The sequence below is a fragment of the Perissodus microlepis genome, chromosome 4, assembly GCF_051167445.1.
Source record: "Perissodus microlepis isolate ML-2025 ecotype Zambia chromosome 4, ASM5116744v1, whole genome shotgun sequence".
NCBI classification, from domain to species: domain Eukaryota; kingdom Metazoa; phylum Chordata; class Actinopteri; order Cichliformes; family Cichlidae; genus Perissodus; species Perissodus microlepis.
In genome coordinates this window covers 845,507-864,712 of record NC_140464.1, presented here as the reverse complement: position 1 = coordinate 864,712, position 19,206 = coordinate 845,507, and the positions used below count along the sequence as shown (strand labels likewise).

Here is a 19,206-nt window from a genome sequence, read left to right as displayed (position 1 = left end):
ACCCTCGACACCTGGGTGACCCCTCGACACCTGGGTGACCCCTCGACACCTGGGTGACACCTGTGTGCTAAAGAACCAAACGGGGCAAGAAAAAAAAAAGCGTCTCTCTTCCTCAGAGACTTTCTCTGCTCTCAAACAATCGCCTATGTTTGCCAGCTGAATGTCATCACTTTTCTTTGGAAACCTCCTGAGCTGGAATACTTTAATGCGCAGCCCTTTGAACGTGCTCATTACTCTGACTGTCACTGTGTTTATGACCACCCCTCCCCATTCCTTTGTGAAACCCCACGCCCAGCTCGCAGCGTCCCATCTTTCATCGCCAGGGCTCGGAGCCGATCACGCCCTCCTCAGGATTGTAAACCTGCCCGTTTCACACAGCGAGGGGAGGGGATTAAAATCACAGTGAAACTGCTCTCTCGGTTCACTGCCATCAGTGAATGTCGCCTAACCTGCTTCTACACCCTAAGCTGACCTCTGACACTTCCTGGCTTTCTCTCAGCGTGATGCTTGACTTTCACTGTATGACACGATGACAGCCGTCACTCACCGAGACGTCTCTGACCCGCCCCGCAGGAGAAGCCGAGCCGGTCTCTGCTGATCGCTCTGAGCTGAGGTTCCAAAACTCGACATGGAAGGAAAGTTAAGTTAAATTATCAAAATGTTCTTAATTTATGTTTCTTAACAAACACACGACACAATAAAAACAGAAGACGTGTTTTATTAACAAAAGAACAGCAAACATGTCAAACGTTTAAACTAAGAAACATTTTAAGAACTTTTCAGTTTGATTACATCAAAATGTCTCTAAAAGGTTGAGATGGAAGCAAAAAGTCTGGAAAAGTCAGCAGTGCTAAAGAGAAACAGCTGGAGGAAACTGTTTCTGTTAAACAGCTTCCTACTGCTGTTTAACGCCCGATCATGTGACCTGTCAGCAGGTCGGTCACATGATCGGGTATCAAAAGAGTGTATCAGAGAGGCAGAGCATCAACAACCGGCAACAAACTGAATCATGTTCCTCACTGTGAACATCTCATCATCTACACGACATCATCAGCAGAACCTCTGTGCGCAGGGACGAGGCCGATAACCGTGACCTTCAAACTCCGCTTCCAGAAACCGGCATCTACGAGCAGCTCGGCGAGCCGCCCACACGTGCAGGTTACAGCTCCATCAGGCAGAGACGAAGCCACACGTCGCCACGATGGAGAAACAGCGCTGTTGAGTGTCCATGAATGCAACAACAGGGTGAAGCAGAGCCAGGACTGCTGCACAGCTGGAATCCTCCATCCGACCAGAACAGCTGCTGTGTTTGTATTTAACTGAAGAACTCATTTCCAGCTAAGCTTACCTGAAAAAAAAAAACAGCGATTTGTCAGGAGCGACAGGTGTGCAGGGCGTTACACTTTTAGTAACCAGGTGGCAGTGTTTCCTGAGAAGGAATGCACATACCATCCCCAGCCTGTCACTGGGGAAAGTACCACAGCTGTGGAAGCCCTCCTGTGTGGTACCGGTACCAAAGACCTCCCATCCCAAGGACCTCAGCAGCTGCAGGCCGGTCGCCCTGACATCACATCTGATGAAGACCCTCGAGAGGCTGGTTCTAAACCATCTGCGCCCCCTGGTGAGGTCTTCATTGGATCCGCTGCAGTTTGCTTACCAGCCTGGCATCGGGGTGGAGGACGCCATCATCTGCCTCCTGCACCGAGCTCTGACTCACCTGGAGAAGCCTGGAAGCACTGTGAGGATCATGTTCTTTGATTTCTCCAGTGCTTTCAACACCATCCAGCCACGACTTCTGAGAGACAAGCTGGAGCTATCGGGAGTGCACCACCACATGTCCCAGTGGATACTGGACTACCTCACGGGACGCCCACAGTATGTGAGGACACAGGGCTGTGTCGCTGACACGCTGGTCTGCAGTACGGGGGCCCCACAGGGAACTGTGCTGGCACCGTTCCTCTTCACCCTCTACACTGCAGACTTCTCCATCAACTCCCCACGCTGCCACCTACAGAAGTTCTCTGACGACTCTGCCACAGTCGGCCTCATCACAGGTGAGGACGACTCAGAGTACAGACAGTGGACTCTGGACTTTGTGGACTGATGTCAGCAAGAACCACCTGCTGATCAACACCGGGAAAACCAAGGAGTTGGTGGTGGACTTCCGGAGACGCAGACCCACCACACTGACACCGGTGAACATCCAGGGAGTGGACATTGAGATAGTGGACTCTTATAGGTACCTGGGTGTTCACCTGAATAATAGACTGGACTGGAGCCACAACACTGATGCTGTTTACAGGAAGGGTCAGAGCAGACTCCACCTGCTGAGGCGGCTGAGGTCATTTGGAGTCCAGGGAGCGCTTTTAAAGACCTTCTATGACTCTGTGGTGGCATCTGTCATTTTTTACAGTGTGGTATGTTGGAGCAGCAGTTTATCGGCAGCTGAGAGGAAGAGGCTGGATAAACTCATCAGGAAGGCCAGCTCTGTTCTGGGATGCACCCTGGACCCAGTGCAGGTGGTGGGAGACAGAAGGACTCTGGCCAAAATAACATCTCTGATGGACAGAGTCTCCCAGCCCATGCATGTAGATGTTGCTGCAGAGCTGCTTCAGTGACAGCTGCATCCTCGATGCATGAAGGAGCGTTTCTGCAGCTCCTTCCTCCCTGCAGCTGTCGGACTGCACAATCAGAACTGCTCCCAACAAACATAGATGTTTACATCTGCGCTGTAACTGCAATAATCAATGAAACAACTACTACTGTTGTAACTTGCATATTATTTTTCTCAGAGTATATGAAAAAACCTTTACTTTAATCTTAATAACTGTACAGTACTCTGTTTTTGTAACTATTGTCCATGATGTAAATATTTTTTTCTGTGGAAATTGTTTGTGTTTCTGTTCTGTGTGTAAATGTGCTTTTATTCTGCTGCTGTTCCAACCAAATTTCCCCTTGTGGGACAATTAAAGGATTATTCTGTTCTACCAGAGCTCGTAGCTTAAACCACAGTGTGGCCTCACTGAAGGTTTCCACAAACATGCAGCTGTGGTACTGAGAGTGTTTCATTTCCATGTGAGCAAACAGTTTAACAACTGGGGCGATCGTGGCTCAAGAGTTGGGAGTTCGCCTTGTAATCGGAAGGTTGCCGGTTCGAGCCCCTGCTCGGACAGTCTCGGTCGTTGTGTCCTTGGGCAAGACACTTCACCTACCGCCTACTGGTGATGGCCAGAAGGGCCGATGGCGCGATATGGCAGCCTCGCTTCTGTCAGTCTGCCCCAGGGCAGCTGTGGCTACAACTGTAGCTGCCTCCACCAGTGTGGATGACTGGTTGTGTAAAGCGCTTTGGGGTCCTTAGGCGGGGCTAGTAAAAGCGCTATACAAATATAGGCCATTTAACAACTGGATACTAGTGGTGTGCGATGCTGCATTTTTTGGTATCGATCTGATACCAAATAAATACGGGCCAGCATCGCAGATACTTTTCAATAAATAAGGTGGATGCGTCATTGAATTGCAAATCTCAATTAATTTCCATGACCTGGAGTGTTTTTTGTGATGTTTCCATTTTATTTTAAATAGTTAAACCCCAGGACATAATTAGGATAAAGTTCATAATTAAATAGAAAATGAATATTATCATTTTTTTTGTGGGGGGGGGGGGGGGGGATCTTAAATTAAAAATGCTCACAAACCAGTAAAGAAATTAAAACAAATTAAAACAAACAAGTACTGTTGAGAAACTATAATACAAAAATTACAATAAAAATTCTCAACAACAAAAACAACAACTGCTGAGAATATAAATAACAGCTGTTGCAGTGTTCCCCTCGACAGGCTTCCTCCAGGAGCCCTGAACAGATGAACGAGCCGCTCTGAAGTCTCGGCTCTTTGATATTCCAGACCTGAACGATGTGGAAACTGCTTTCTTCCAGTCTCAAACGACATTACTCCAACAGACCAAATCACCAGTTAAAGTAAAAGGCAACTCTGTAAATGCCGTTGAGCAAAGCAAATACATATACCCAGCAGACGTCTTACAGCAAAGCTAAATGCTGTCACATGACGCCTCTACACGAGGATCCCAATGTGCTACAGCGAACACACCAAAGCCACATGTGACCTGCACACAGAAGCACAACAAGACAATTACAAAAACCAAAAGTAGCAACACCCAGTGATCTTTGTCTCCACCCCACAGACAGTCGTGTACCATGTGGTCCTACACCATCAGCGCACGGCTACAACTACACACTCTACACCAACTCAACCAAAGGCCCACCTGCTTCAGGACCATCACTAATGAATGATCTCAACCTGCTCCCAGTTCCCTGCAGAGGTCAGAGCCACTGGTTTACTTTGAGCAACTCCCAATAATCTGATACACAATACCAACAACAGTCACCTCACTTTACCTGCTGAGTGTTCAGAGGCGCACGGGGCTCGAGGAAACTAAACGCAAACTCGGGAGCGAGCTACCAAACTCCTCAGTGTACCCCACCCAAGATAACCAAACAATTTAATTTATACAGCAACAAATCACAACAACAGTCGCCTCAAGGTGCTTTATATTGTAAGGTAGACCTATAATCATACATAATAAATGCACATACTTCGATGGAAGGGCAGCACAGCCACCCAGCTGATACACACTTGAAACGGGAACACATGAACCATCAGTCACCCACTACAAAAACTCAAAAATATCCAACATAGAGTAAAGTATCCCGTGTGAGGCCCCGTGGAGGTGAAGACGATTTGTTCATTCCTCAGCCTCCCGTGATGGTTCACCGTAAACTGAACCATCTGAATAAAAATACTGTTAAAATATTAAAACATCCAACTCGAGTTAGAACATCATATTTAAGATTGAATTTACTGAGCAGTTCGTGTCTTGATGGATGATTGAGCGTCTGAACGTCTGAAAACAATCATCTTCCTCTTGTTGTTTCTCCAGCTGTCTGGGTGGAGGCGCCACATGTCCGGCGAACTCCCGCCTCTGTTTGTCCAAAGTTCACAGAACTGTTTGTTTGCTGAGCTGGGACTAAATGCCTCTCAGATACAGGTTATGAACTTCCACAACCTGACTGATGTCTGCAGCATGAACGAACGGTGGTGATGAGGAGGTGAAGACGATGTGTAGGGGTGTAAGCAATCCTGGGACGAGATTATGCTCTGATTTGTTGAGCAGTACCTCCGTCTGCACCTACAAAGGTAACTTGATTTATATTTTGAGGCAGCAAACTGCCTTCAGATTGAACTCATCGTTGACTGAAAGTGTTTGAAAGATGCTCCAGTCCAGCCCACTTTTCTTTATTCTTTAAAATATGAATTTGTTTCTATTCCGTTTTCACTCGTGTTCATGTTCATGCTGCAGACATCAATGAAGCCGTGGTTGTAGCACCAGCTTAGCTTATTTCAGAGGAAGTTTGGAGTAAGAACTATGGAGGACGCAGAGCTGAAGACAGAATCAACAAGCACTTTGGATGCATTTGTAACGGGGAACTACAAATATGGCTCCCATTGAGCGGCAACAACATGGGTTCGTGATAGAAACGGATATCAGCTGCTGTTCCTTATTTCCTGCCAGGCATGATGTGGTTTGTCCCTGCAGAGCAGCAGACGAGTATTTACCAGCTGAAATCACTCTGCTGAATATTTTTACTATCGTGACCTCTGAGTTCACTCTTCCTAGAACTCGTCGAGTCTCACTGGTATCAAAAAGCCTCAAATACCTCACTGATAAGAACCGACGCAAAGCCTTCCAGCAGTTTCTAAGCCTCAGGGCTGTTGGACTCACTCCAGCATCAAATAGCACAACCAGCCGTTACACAAACACATGTGCGACAGAAACGAGGCTGAAAATAGGCAGACAGACGAGTTATTTACTGACCTCGGCCTCAGGTGTGAACAGCACTGCTGCTGTTTATCAGAAGGATTTCAGTCTTTTCCATTAGTTCAGTTTAAGGAGCAAATGCAGACATCACAACTCTTTACATGAGTCCTGCTTTGACTGTGCAGGCTGTCACACAAGTGTGCTCACTCAACTGATTCAGCAACACAAAGGACGCACAATTCAGCCACAGATGCAGAAGCAACCACGGCAGCTTTCAGAGCACTGAAACAGAAACATCTTTGTTGGAGTTTCAGAAAGAAGCTTCTGAACCGGTGAAGATGCAGAAAGTGTAAAACCGAGTGAACGAGAAGCAGAGTTTGCGTCTGTGACTAAAAATCCCTCAGAGCTGTCCAGACGTTAATGAAGGCACCGTTACTGCGCACGCGTGTGCGTCGCTCCTGTTTCCCTGCTTATTAAAGCCCGACACACTGATACAGGCACATTAAAGCTGCAGCTCGGCACACGTTCAAATAAACGACCTGTAAAGGTGTGTTCACAGAGAAGATCAGTTCAGGATCAAACGTCTCTGCATCTGCGCAGAAATGAGACTGAAAACCTGAAACTCAGTTTCAGTAAAATCCAGGTTTTCCCATCCAAGTAGTAACCGGGCCGGCTTAGATCAGGCGAGCTCGGGCGTGCTCAGGTGGTGTGGGCCGTACGCCGTGGTTTATTATCGAGGGCTGTGAACGTGCAGGGTGAGGACTGAGTCAGAGTTCAGTCACAGCACACCCTGTCTGTGCAGTGTTGGTGAACCTGTGAACTCAGTTATTACTGCGGACGACCTCATTAGATATGAATTTCAGAGCTGTGTGTGTCACAATACAACAACCACGCAGGGAATCGAGATATGTGAGTGATAAATTCACCAAACCGTGAATCTCACAGTGATGAATACTTTAACAAACACCTGACGCTGAAACTGCCTCAGAGCCTGATGTGGACGTGAGGGACACCCTGTATGCACCACAGCGCTCACGTTCACCTGTTCCCTTAAAAACACGGAAAACTGAATCAACTATAGAGCTAATAACCAATAATAATATTAATATTTATCAATATTTATTCTGCAAACGCCTCTTTGACCTGAACCATGAACAGGACCTCCACACACCGAGGGGAGGTCTGTTGGCGGCTCTGACATGTACTCAAAGTAAGAAAGTAAAAGTAGCTCTTTGGAGAATGTTTCCATTTTTGTGCAAAGCTAACTGAAGCCTGAGCCTAATGTAGCAACAAAATAATATCAGTAGATGGAAACAGAAACTTTATTTCAGTTTGTTTTCATTCTAATAAATGTGCTCAGCTTGAGTCAGTTACGTAGAACATGAGCTTTTCCTGTTGCCTGTGACTTTGACTCTAAGCAGGAAAATGTGAAAAGTCAGAGGTTAAAGTGGATTCAGTAGGTGGGGGAACCTGAAATCAGCTGAATGTCTCAGTGTGGGAAAATAATCATAGCTCACAATCATCTACTGAGAGCTGCAGTGGAGCTAAGTTTTCTTAGTGCAGGCTGTACACACAGGTGTGCTCGCACCTGAATTCAACCAGATGTGAGCAGATGTTTCATGAGTTGTCCTGGCTGGTTTCATCCTCCACACTGACAGCACGCTGTGTATGCTGTCTTTATATTAGACAGTCACACACTGGTCTTTACTTTAAACCATCACTGTGCAGCAGACTCACCTGTATGGGCTCAAAATGTGGTCATAAATATTTTGTACTTGTAAAAAAGATTTGTATGTGTAAAAAAGATTTGTGTGTGTGTAAAAAAGATTTGTGTGTGTAAAAAAGATTTGTGTGTGTGTAAAAAAGATTTGTGTGTGTAAAAAAGATTTGTGTGTGTGTAAAAAAGATTTGTGTGTGCGTAAAAAAGATTTGTATGTGTAAAAAAGATTTGTGTGTGGACTTAGAAAAAAACCCCTGCAAGTTACAAGTACGAATTTTGACCCTATTTTTCTTCCTTTCATCTGATTGGTCAATGTCATGTCAATCACAAATGTAACAATCCAATCAGAGAACAGATGGGTTTTGCTGTCGGAGGGGCGCTTTTTTGAACTGCAGGTCCTTGAAGGGTGATACAGTTTGAAGCTGGAGGATCTCTATATAAATATCCGATAGCAGCTAGGTTCCCTAACTTTCAGCAGCTGTTGAAAGGATAAAGTTGTGCTATATCAGTGGTTAGAAATACCATTATTACTTTAGGATTAGTTTAACACAAAGTCAGGGCTGACCCGGGACCATTGCTGTGAGTCACAGTGCGCAGCATAAAGGTCCTTTCACATCGGACGCAGGATGTGCTGCTAATGCTAACGGCTAACTAAAAGCAAAGGATCCAGAATTTGTTGCGCTGGCTGCTGAGCTCTGTGGGTTTTTGCAGCAGCTCTACCTGTACTAGATGCACCTGCTCCTTGTCTTTTCTATCTCTGACTTTATGTCCTCTACAAGAGTTTCTGTTTTTTTTGCTGGTTCTTCAAATGTTCAATAAAAACATGTATGCTAATTCATAACGAAGAAAGCTTTGTAATGAAGACTGTCATTTCCAAAACACTGCCCGCCCCCACCCCGCGGTCCGCAGCGCTGTTGAAAAGGCTGTGGAAGTCCCTGTATTAAACACGTAGACCTGTGACACAAAAATCATCAAACTCGGACGACCACAGACTGTTTTCCTTCGTGGCGATGAAGGAAAACGCTGGGTTGGCATGTAAAAGGGCATTTATTCCCTTCAAAGACCTGCAGTTCAAAAAAAGCGCCCCTCCGACAGCCAAACCTATCTGTTCTCTGATTGGATTGTTACATTTGTGATTGACATGACATTCACCAATCAGATGAAAGGAAGAACAATAGGGTCAAAATTCGTACTTGTAACTTGCAGGGTTTTTTTTGGCTAAGTCCACGCACAAATCTTTTTTACACACACACAAATCTTTTTTACACATACAAATCTTTTTTACACATACAAATCTTTTTTACACATACAAATCTTTTTTACAAGTACAAAATATTTATGACCACATTTTGAGCCCATACACCTGTTCATCCTGCACTAACCTGCAGCCTTTAAATAACAGTCAGTCTGTTTAGCAGCAGCTTTATGAACAAACATCATGTGACACGTACAGATTTAACAACACTTCCATGTGAGCTTTAAATGAGCATCCGTCCTTTGACTCTAAGCTCTCTGCTTCCTCTCCTGTCCTTCTTTCTTATCTGTCTCCATCTCTGAGTGAACGTAGCGCTCTGTCTTTGCTGTCCCTGTCAAATAAGCAGCTGGACTTAGGCTGCAGCACACTATGGGACAAACTGCACGCACACAGTTTGTGTGTTTGCTGGTGTTTGTTGAGCTCATAGAAATGCTGCACTTCATATGACCTGACACTTGAAAACGTTACTCCCTTTGTGCTCGCTCCTCTCCTGCAGCAGTAGCCAGATGCCGAAGTCGCTTTGATGATTGAAGGCTCGCAGTGACGAAATAATAACTCAATTCAAATGTGTTAAAGCAAAAGTAACAGGTCTGTTTTAAAGTGTGAGGAGTAGAAAATACAGATATTTGTTTAAAAATGTAGGGAGTAGGGGTGGGGAGGGGGAGGAAAGGGGCTTGCAGGGTTAGGGTTTGGGGTAATGTTCTCGGGAAACTCAATATGTTGTATGTTTGCGGTGTGCTGTATAAGACCGTTTCCATTTGTTCTAAAAACAAATAAACTTTGCATTACAAAAAAATGCAGGAAGTAAAAATAAAAAGTTGTCAGAGAAAAACTACCCAGCTAAAGTACAGATACCTGAAAATTCTACAAATACTTGAAGTATTTGTACTTAGTTACTTCCCATATGGATAGATTCCTGTGTCAGTGCTCTGTTGCGGCTCTGAGAGGCTGAAGCTGGAGGCTGTGTTTCCTCCTGTGAGCAGCAGAGGGCAGCGTTTCACTGAACAGCCCGGCTTCACAGCTTCACCTCTGAGACTCTGCTGTGAGTAGAAACATGTTCAGTTTGTTTCTGCTGGGATGTTTTACTGTCTTCATGCTGAATGGAGCTCCTGCTTCACTTTGTGAGTCACAGTTTGGTCCCTGAGGCCGGCGACCACATCAGAGGGTGGCGAGCTCATCAGGGCCCAACATTTGTGCGTTTTCTCTTCTTCTTCATCAGGTCTTTTTCTGCCGCGATGCCTGTTCCGCTCTGTTACAGTTTTACTCCTTATCAGTGTTGGGTAAGTTACTTTAAATTATTAGTAACTGAGTTACATTACTAGTTACTTCTATCAAAAGTAACTCAGTTACTTCAAGTTACTCGTTACTTTCAAAGTAACTTGTTACTAGGGAAAGTAACTTTGGTTTTACTCTGAATTCTCTTGTTAATGTGTTGCTTCCGTAGCTGGATACCCAGCAAGACTGCCAGTCTTCTAGCTTGCTTACTTGCCACAGTGCACTGTGCCACCTACCAATAGAAAGGAAAAAAATAATGTGCACACTTCCACGAGAGAAATCCCACGCCTGGACCGTCGTTGACCGCCGCATGATTCTAGCCTACGTCACAGCGTCATGTGCGCCTTTTACATCCAACACAAAAACTGCAGTCGTGGTGCTTTGATTGTACTCAGAACTCAGAAATTCTGCCTTCTGAATAGTAAGATGTAGGTAACACCAGACTGAAGATGACCTGCATACAGGGCTGGACTGGGACAAAAAATCAGCCCGGGCATTTTGACTAGAGACCGGCCGCCATTATAGGAAAAATCATAAAGCCTTTGAATGAAAACAAACGCTGTTGTGACAGTGATGTTCACTGTTTTGATGGTATATATGCATCAATCTATCAATCGTTTGTTGTAAGACTCAGATAATTATTTTTTTAAAGCTAGATATTTTAAATGAGAATAAGAAAGAAAAGTATTTCTTTGTGCCCCCCTCTCCCTGTTAATGCCCTACCTGCCCCCCCTGGCAAAACTTTGCTAGACCCGCCCCTGCACAGTTACCAGCTGTCAGCTACTTAGAAAAGGATCCTGGTGTTGTTTGTCTCTCAGAAACAGTTCATAACTTCAACTCATCCATGTCACCTAAAAGGTAAACCTGTTCCTCCATCACCTGTTCAGCTCTGATGATTCAGTAAGGACATCTCCTGGTTTCATCTGCATGTTTCCCTCTCACCACATATCCAAACCGACATCATGACCAGCAGCTTTACAGCTGTGGCTCCAGCAAACATCAGCTGATACTAGAAATTAATATTAAATAAATTCTAACAACAGCTGATCAAGCTTAAAAGTGTTGCTGTTGTTTACCGCGACATCCGCTGGTTTCCTCTTTCTGGCGCAAAGTGGGCGATAAACTAACAAGAGAGAAAAGCCGATCAGCTGATCATTGATCAGTTTCACGATTGAAGTAGAAACAGGAGAGGGAGGGGGAGAGAATGAGAGAAGAAGAGGCAGCTCTGCAGCAAAGACAGAATAACTCCAGCTTTGTGTCTTTTTCATTGTAGCTGAAGTCCGGGACAAAATGTTCCTTTTCACCTCAATACGAAACGCGTAATAGTTTCTCTTAGGGAATCAGAATCAGAATCAGAATCGTGTTTATTGGCCAAGTATATGTGCAGACACATACAGGGAATTTGGTTCCGGTAGATGGTGGCTCTCAAGCATAGCAATGTAAAACACACACACACACACACACACACACGTGTCTATATATACACCTTACACATACATACACATACATACACAAAGCTGTGTAACCAACTATAAATAACGAATCTAAACTTACATACATAAAATACAGAAATGAATGAGGTGGAATGAATACTACAAAATGTACATAAGGTGCAGCTGCAGTCTGGCAGTGGGAGCAGTGTGACAGGTCAACTGTTAAGAAGGGAGATGGCGAGGGGAAAGAAACTGTTCCTGTGTCGGGTGGTCCTGGTCTGCAGGCTTCTGTACCGTCTGCCAGAGGGCAGCAGATCAAAAAGTCTGTGTCCAGGGTGTGAGGGGTCTGTGATGATTTTCCCTGCCCGATTCCTGGTTCTTGAGAGGTACAGATCCTGGATAGAGGGCAGGGGGGTGCTGATGATCCTTTCTGCTGCCCGTACAGTCCGCTGCAGTCTGCTCCTGTCCTGTTTAGTGGCTGCTCCATACCAGACTGTGATGGAGGAGCACAGGACAGACTCAATGACCGCAGTGTAGAACTGGATCAGCAGCTCCTGTGGAAGACTGTACTTCCCCAGTTGTCTCAGGAAGTACATCCTCTGCTGGGTCTTTGTGAGGATGGAGTTGATGTTGGTCTCCCACTTCAGGTCCTGGGAGATGGTGGTACCCAGGAACTTGAAGGTCTTCACAGTCGTCACAGGGCTGTCTGATATGGTGAGGGGGAGCAGAGTTGAGGGATGTCTCCTGAAGTCCACTGTCATCTCTACAGTCTTAAGAGTGTTCAGCTCCAGATTGTGCTGACTGCACCAGAGTACCAGCCGCTCAACTTCCTGCCGGTATGCAGACTCATCACCATCTTGAATGAGGCCAATGACAGTGGTGTCATCTGCAAACTTTAGGAGTTTGACAGCCGAGTTCTTGGAGGTGCAGTCGTTAGTGTAGAGGGAGAACAGTAGTGGTGAGAGGACACATCCTTGAGGGGCACCAATACTGAGGGACCAGGTTCCAGAGGTGATCTCCCCCAGCCTCACTTGCTGCTTTCTGTCTGTCAGGAAGCTGGTGATCCACTGACAGGTAGCTGGTGACACGCTGAGCTGGGAGAGTTTGGAGGAAAGAAGTTCAGGCACAATGGTGTTAAAAGCCGAACTAAAGTCCACAAACAGGACCCTGGCATAAGTTCCCGGGCGGTCGAGGTGTTGCAGGATGTAATGCAGCCCCATGTTCACTGCATCATCCACCGACCTGTTTGCCCAGTAGGCAAACTGCAGAGGGTCCAGCTGGTGGCCTGTAATGTCCTTCAGATGGGCTAACACCAGTCGTTCGAAGGATTTCATGACCACAGATGTCAAGGCGACAGGTCTGTAGTCATTCAGTCCTGTGATGGTGGGTTTCTTGGGAACAGGGATGATGGTGGAGCGTTTGAAGCAGGAGGGAACTTCACACAGCTCCAGGGATCTGTTGAAGATGCGAGTAAAGATGGGAGCCAGCTGTTCAGCACAGGTTTTGAGGCAAGAGGGTGAGACGGACCTAACGACCACCACCACCCTCCCCAATCAAGACTGGCAACTCTAATAATTAACCTTATGAACAAAATAAAGTTCAACATCAGTAACATAGCACCACCCAGCTGTATAGAAACTCCGTCATGCTAGCTAGCACGCAGTACGAAAAAGTCAGCATAACGAAAATAAACTCCACCTAAACGAAAACTCTGGGTCTTCGGTTTCACAAAGCGAGTTCAGATGAAGCCTGAGTGAGTCACCATGACGACACACTCCGTGAAGCTAACCTGCCCCCTAGCAGGTTTACTGCAACTAACCCTGACTGTCCCCGCCTCTTTGTCGGAAACCTGACTGTAGGAAGTGTCAGACATGGCGTGCCCCTTCCTTGAAGAGCCAGTAGATGTTGGACCCCAAATTCTCCGCAGAGCTCTCCGCCGGGAGAGAGTGATTAGAGCGCGTTTGGACATTTTATCATTCCCTGATGATTTCCTGTGTGAACGTTACCGTTTCTCAGCACAATCCATAATTTATTTGGATAACATCCTCAGGCCATATATTGCTCATGTGACACATCGCGGACATGCTCTCAGTTCATTACATATTATTTGTACTGCACTCCGTTTTTTTGCAAACGGGAGCTTTCTGTACAATATTGGTGACGCTGAGCACGTTTCCAAGGCTACCGTCTGTCAGGCAGTCAGGAATGTTACAGTTGCACTGAAACGTCTCCTGCACTCGTTTGTGGTGTTCCCCGGTCACAGACCCACAAGATTCATCAAAGAGGGATTCCACAAAATTGCAGGTATCAGGATGAACAAAACCTAATTACATGTTGCAGCTATTTTCAGGGTTCCCAGGCGTGATTGGCTGTATAGATGGCACCCACATTCCAATCATTGCTCCTTCAGTAAATGAAGGGGACTATGTGAACAGGAAGTCTTTCCACAGCATTAATGTACAGGTACATAGTTCCCTGTAGCATTTCAAACTAACAAATTATTTCATTATAGTAATGGATGCTAATTTGTGTTCTCTGCACTGTGAAGATCATATGTGATGCTGCCGACATTATCACAAATGTGGAAGCCAAGTGGCCAGGCTCTGTTCATGACTCACAAATTTTTCGTGAATGTACACTGAGCACCAAATTTGGACATGGTGAGTTGAAAATACTTTGAAATATATAAAGACCAATTGCTACAGGGACATTTGAACTGAAGTGTATCCTTCTGTCTTAGGAGAGTTCACTGGTTACTTGCTTGGTGATAGGGGGTATCCATGTTTACCCTATTTGCTTACCCCTTACCCTGACCCTGAACCGGGCCCACAGCAGCGATATAATCTGGCCCATTGCAGGACACGGGCCAGAGTTGAAATGACCATCGGAATGCTGAAGGCCCGGTTCCAGTGCCTTCAAAGACTCAGGGTCACCCCAGAAAGGGCATGTGACATTATTGTGGCATGTGTGATTCTTCACAACATTGCCACAATTAGAGGAGAACACTGTCCTTCTGAACCAGACATCAGCAGTGATCCACACGATGTACATCCTGACCCTCCCACGGACATACAAGATGGAAGAGTAGTCAGAGACACCATATGTCACAACCATTTCCTGTGACCCGTCACCTCAACATGTTACAAGACGAATACACAGATGTTTTGGTCAACTGGCTTTATTGGTCGCCCTGTATGTCCTGTACACAAGGTATAAAAAGGTATATTAGTATGTTGTACAAACACTGAAATAATTCGTCCATCTCTGACCACTTCACCCACCCTTAACTGTTGTTCCAGCAGTAAAATCTCCAACTTGGACTTTTGGATCTGCTGCTCGAGGTGTACCATTTCCATGTCGCACTTCTGTATTTTCTTGACCAAATAGGTCTTGTACAGCTGCTTTACAGGGAGCTATTGCGACACAGGACATAGCATTGACATCCATAGTACATGCCTACTTAGGTTGGTTGTGACTCAGTGCTGAACATCCTACCGTGGAAAGGTTTGTTGGAGGAGTGGCTGGACCCTCTTCCTCTTCATTTCCATCATCACTCTGTCAGGGACATAGTACGTCCATGGTGTTATCATAGTACCACATTGTATTCAGTTGTTATATTTTCCACTGTAAGATGTAAACCTCATAAAGTGTCTCTGTTGCTTCCTCCTCTGTAACAGCTGTCACTGTTTCGTCATCATTTGCCTGTAGTGGAGACATTAACAACATTGTTGTTCTACTGTTGACACATGTAGTCTGTGGAGTATTACGAGTACTCACAACTGCATGTTGGTCTGGCTCAACAGGAGGCTGCACCAGATGCAGTACACCATCACCATCAACTGAAAGAATATGGGGTTCATACAGGTCACTCATAACTTACAAGGGCCCAACTGGCAATTAACAGACATACCAATCACCGTACACCTCATTGTCATTATGCTCTCAAAGACAACCAAGACTGAGGGAAGGCAAAATCAGTAGGAAAATAACTTCACTACAAAATAATTCATTATGGTAAAGAGTTCATCAAATGAATGAGTAGCACTGCAAAGGTGACTGTGAAGAAAGGATGTATGCACATCATGTATTATTTTGAATTTACCTCTTATGTAGGCACTTGTGTCTTGCGGGGTTATTGCCTCAGAGGATGTCCCCGCAGAGATGCCTTCAGCCACAGGGCGCCCACTGTTTTGGCTGAGGGCCAACTGCTCAGCCTCTGTGAGTGGTGGTGGTGGAGGACCCCCACCTGTTTTTTTCTGTTGGCTATAACGGGTCACATTTGAGCATACAGAGTAAGCAAATATGTACTTGTAATGTGCTCAGATAATTTCAATGAGTGCTTACAGAAGGACAATGAATGTAGCCTCTAACTGCAATTGATTTACATAGGACAAACAGACCAAGCACCATGGCTCGTAATACAATTACACCTCACCTGTTTGGACTATATTTTTATATTTCATTTTTACTTGCTGCCAGGAACGTTTGGGGCCTGTTGGGTTGCACCTGCGCTCACATCACATCACAACATTAAATGTATACAATGATAATAGATAGGATATAGTACATTACCGTGTTAAATGGGTGGAGATCCCTAGATCAATGTTTACATTTGCACTCACGCATTGACTCTGTCGGCTATGTTTTGCCATGCATGCTCCCTTTCTTTTGCAGCTGTGGCTGTGTTACTTTTTTTCTGCAAGATGTGCATGTTGTCGGCATATGCTGCCATCAGGGTTTCGGCCTCAAGCGTTGTGAAATACGTCGACCGCACCTTCTTTCCCTCCGTCTCCATGATGACTCGCTTGATCTGTGCTCCACTGATCAGGGCTTTATGTATCCTCGTGCGCGCGCTTAACTTGGGGTTGACGCAACTCCGCGTTGATTGAACTAATTGTTATCAGCCTTTCTGAAACCGAATATTCCGAGTTGGACAGTTCGGGGTTACTCAACCCTGAGTATCATTTTTGACTCTGAGTTTTCTAAACCGGCTTCCTGAAATAGGGCCCTGGACATAACTTCTTACCTGAAGTTCAGTTCGCCTGACACTCACGGACGGGCGGCTGCCTCGGGTCTCTGCTCCTCCTGCCTCCCTTTTCCTTCATCCACCTGCTGGCCTCCACCACTTGCTAATGTTACTGAATCTGTGGACGCTCCGCGATAGCCACCACACGAAGTAACGAGTAACGACCCTATCTAAATCCCAGTAACGAGTAACGCGTTCCTGATTTTGGCATAATAACGTTGTTACTGTAACGCGTTACTTAATAACGCGTTAGTCCCAACACTGCTCCTTATGCAAGTGAAATGGATGCAATTAAAACACGCTGATTTGATCTGAAGTGAAACTAAAGCTAAGAAGCTCTGCAGAAGGCTAAAGTTACCTGACAGCGCCCTCTAGTGGGAGCTTTGTCAAATCATTTGACACAAATTATTAATAAATTATAACAAAAGAAAACAAAGTTAAAATACTGATGAGTAATGTTTAAATTAAGGGAATGAAGATGGATTTTTGTTTGTGATAAATTCTGCTGGCGGACTTCATCTAAACTAATGCTAATAATCTGTTTTATATGCAGATTTTTATGATCTAGCTGTTCTGCTCTGATGATTTTCAAAAGAATTTCCATTGTTTGAAATCAGGGAGATGAAAACTTAACTTGGAGGAAATATTTTAAAAGAATCAAATATTTAAAAAAAAAAATCTGAAAATAAATAAATAAATTTAAAAATAAAACTCATGAAGGACGTGCTGCGCTCTGCAGACATTTTAAAAAATGTTTGAAAATCAGAAAAATGTGAAACGGAAGAGATTATCATTATTTATTTATCTATAATTTATTGTATCTTTGTTTTAGTGAAATCTGATTATGAAAGTGTTGCCGGACATAAAAGTATGTAAATCGAGCCTTTTCACTCAGATAATGAGAGTTTGTTATCCTTCCATTTTATTAAATTATTTGTTGTCATTTATTTATTTTTGGGGGACATTTTGTTTGTTTTGTTTGTTGTTGTTTTTGTAAAAACAAACAAACAAACCCCAAATCATAGAAAAACTAACTGTAATAACAGCAGACTCCCCACTAGGGGTCAGTGTTTTACCACATGCAGGCTGAGGTCTGGTGGTGCAGAGGTTGCAGGTCCTGCTTTCAGACCTCAGTAAATACATTTATCGATAATTTTTAAATTAATACATTTAAAATCATATATTTTTTACCTGCTGTCGCAAATTTTTCATATCTGGGATTAATTGGGATTGTCGTGGACTTCAGGAGAATGCACACCCAACATGCTCCTCTGTCCATCGACGGAGCGTCTGTGGAGAGAGTGAGCAGCACCAAGTTCTTGGGTGTGCATATCACAGAGGATCTCTCCTGGACGCACAACACCACAGCACTGGCCAAGAAATCACAGCAGCGTCTCTTCTTTCTCCGCAAACTAAGAAGAGCAGGAGCACCAGCCCCCATCATGTACACTTTCTACAGAGGCACCATCGAGAGCATCCTGTCGAGCTGCATCACTGTGTGGTTTGGAGCCTGCAATGCGTCCTGTCATAGAACCCTCCAACGCATAGTGAGGGCTGCAGAGAGGATCATTGGTGTCTCTCTCCCTTCCCTCCAGGACATTTACAGCACCCGTCTCACTAAAAAAGCCCTTTGCATAGCGGCTGATCCCACGCACCCAATGCAAAGCTTCTTCAAGCTGCTGCCGTCAGGGAGGAGACTGCGGAGTCTCCAGGCCAGGACCAGCAGACTGAAGGACAGCTTCATCCATCAGGCTGTCAGGAAGCTTAACTCCCTTCCGATTCTGCCCCCTCTCCCCTCTTCTCCTTCATGGTCTCACTGAACTCTGTCACACACACTCACACACACACACACACTCTCTGACTTCACTCACTGGCCTGCACCAGTTACCAGTCACTTTGTGGAGCGTTGGACTGCCAGTACCTCATAAGACTTTGTTGTCATACCATCTCTTACCGTATATTACTAATCTCCATTTGCACTATTTGCTTATTTGCACTACTCTGCCTGGTTTACACTCATGGTCATTTATCCTTACTTGAATATTGTATATTGTATATTGCATAGCTTTCTTGTTATATGTAAAATTGTATTGTATTTATTTAAATTTTTATTTTTAATTATTTTATTTGCATTTTTTAATCTAGGGTTTGAGAGTAACGAAATTTCTATTCTCTGTATGTCCTGTACATGTGGCAGAATTGACAAATAAAGTTGACTTGACTTGACTTGAAACAAAAAACATCATATGTGAATCTCCAAAAGTTGAATCTGTTCATCTGGACGTAGCGTCTTCAGAGGGAGAAACGTTTCGTCATCATCAGGTGACGTCTTCAGTCTCAGCTGACTGCAGGTTTCAATCTTATAAACAGTACATTTGCATAATGACTGAAACCAGCCCACTGAAGGAACAATGGGCTGGGAGGTCAGTTCCTTAGTCTTAATTATGCAAATTCTCATGACCATTGATCAATGTCCATGAGTCCCATTCACAGAGAGTTGGGGAATGGCTGCAATCACAGCATTGTAAGATGGTGACAGATGGACCCTTAGGCCCCTCCTCGATTCAGAGATGGTCTTTCCCTTTTCCCGTAAATGGCCTCCTTGACTCCGCCCTCAAACCAGCGTTCCTCCCTGTCCAGGATGTTACATCCTCATCATTG

At 44.9% G+C, this 19,206-nt stretch overlaps 1 long non-coding RNA gene across 1 annotated transcript; it reads right to left on the bottom strand.

Annotated features, from left to right (window-relative positions):
• Nucleotides 1-15,135: 15,135 nt before the first annotated feature.
• LOC146387905 (uncharacterized) lies at nt 15,136-16,599 on the bottom strand. Its single transcript, XR_014800006.1, has 3 exons — nt 15,622-16,599; nt 15,297-15,358; nt 15,136-15,221 (listed from the first exon to the last, which is right to left on the bottom strand). It is a non-coding gene; the product is annotated as an uncharacterized LOC146387905 (long non-coding RNA).
• Between the last annotated feature and the right edge of the window lie 2,607 nt (nt 16,600-19,206).